At 35.7% G+C, this 1,907-nt stretch overlaps 1 non-coding gene across 1 annotated transcript; it reads left to right on the top strand.

Annotated features, from left to right (window-relative positions):
• Positions 1–259: 259 nt before the first annotated feature.
• LOC128591607 (U1 spliceosomal RNA) lies at positions 260–423 on the top strand. The gene has a single exon (XR_008381593.1). It is a non-coding gene; the product is annotated as a U1 spliceosomal RNA (small nuclear RNA).
• Positions 424–1,907: the final 1,484 nt, after the last annotated feature.

The raw sequence follows: 1,907 nt of genomic DNA on the forward strand, positions 1-1,907 counted from the left end.
AAAAGATGGTGATTTAAGGCTTACAATAACAACATATAGAACAAAATACTTGTAGTAGGGATGCAAAAGATAAAAGAATCATGTCACAAAGGGAGACAGAAACCAAGAACTACAATATAGCAGAAAAATCAGCTGTAAAATAGCAGGATAAGCCCTTAGCTATCAATAATTATTTCAAATATAATGTAATATATTCTCTAGTAAAAAAGACAGAGTTACTAAATGTATTAAAACAAACAAACAAAGAACTAAACAAAAAATACTTACCTGTCAGGGGAGATACCATGATCCCGAAGGTGGTTTTCCTAGGGAGAGGTTTATCCATTGCCCTCCGGATGTTCTGGCCCCTGCGATTTCCCCAAATGTGGGAAACTCGACTGCATAATTTGTGGTAGTGGGGGACTGCGTTCGTGCTCTCCCCTAAAAAAAATCTCAACAAACATCCAAAGTCCAGTTATCTTCAGCCTGCCTACAAGAGACTCATTTTCGCTTTAAGGACACACATAAGGTGAAAATGAAGGGATGGAGAAAGATATTCTACGCAAACTGTAAGTAAAAAAGAGCAAGGGTAGCTCTCCATACCTCACACAAAATAGACATTAAATCAAATTGTCACAGTAGACAAAGAAGGCCTTATATTAGGCTAAAAGTGTCAAATTATCAAGAAGAGTAGCAATATGTATATATTTAAGAGGGAAATCATTAGGAATTTGACATTTTATAATTTGAAAATAAATATTCTGACAAAAAAATCATTTAATGTGAAAATTTTAATGACTTAATATGTCTGGTTTCAGCTTGGAGCCTATAGCTCAAGTGGCTACGGCGCCAGACACATACACTGGAGCTGGCGGGTTTGAATCCAGCCTGGGCCCACCAAACAGCAGTGACAACTACAACCAAAATATAGCCGGGCGTTGTGGCATGTACCTGTAGTCACAGCTACTTGGAAGGCTTAGGCAAGAGAATCGCTTAAGCCCAAGTGTTTGAGATTGTTGTGAGCTGTGACCCCATGGCACTCTACCCAGGGCAACAGCTTGAGACTCTGTCTCAAAAAAAAAGAAAAAAAAATATATATATGTCTAGCTTCTAGTCTCACAAATTGCAGGTCATTATAGAAAAATAAATTTAGTTAGCATATGTGTTAAACATGTTTTATTATAAGTTTTAAATATTTATAAATTTTAGAATTAGTATTACAAGGAAATTATAGAAATGATAATTTAGTTATAGTCACAGTTACTAAAATAAACAATGAAACTTTCTAATTCAAATACTTTCTAAGACATTCTTCTATGGGCAAGGCACTGTGAGGTACACAATAGAAACAAGGAATCCAAAGCCAGAAGATAAATTCTAGATATTTGGAGTTCACATGCCAGTAAAGGAGAATCTTCATAAGGAAACAATAATATCAAATTATGGTAAGGAATGTAATATAAATATATATGAATTAGCAGCTAAGAACATGGAGTGTAGGATAAAGATACAGACACATGTATATTAGAGAATTAAGCTTAAAGCAGAAATAGGAGTTAGTCACTAAAAAACACAGCTAGTCCAGCGGGAGCAAAGGAACTAAAATAAAAGAATATTAGCAATAAAACCTGAGATAAAATGACCCATGTCCTCTGGCTGTGATAAAGTACCACAGAATGGGTGGCTTAAAACAACAGACATTTATTCTCACATTTTCTGGAATCTAGAAGTCTGAAATCAAGGTGTCAGTACAGGGAGTTTGCACTTTCTGAGGGTTATCTGCCAATCTCCTGGTGACAGCTCAGGTAATCTTTAGCGTTTCATGGATTTAATCTGTGCCTTCACATGACATTATCTCTGTCTCTCTGTCTTCTTACAAAAACACCATTCACATTGGATTGAAGTCACATCTTACTGTAGTATAAGGA

This window comes from Nycticebus coucang, chromosome 1 (genome assembly GCF_027406575.1).
Source record: "Nycticebus coucang isolate mNycCou1 chromosome 1, mNycCou1.pri, whole genome shotgun sequence".
In the NCBI taxonomy this organism is placed as follows: Eukaryota; Metazoa; Chordata; class Mammalia; order Primates; family Lorisidae; genus Nycticebus; species Nycticebus coucang.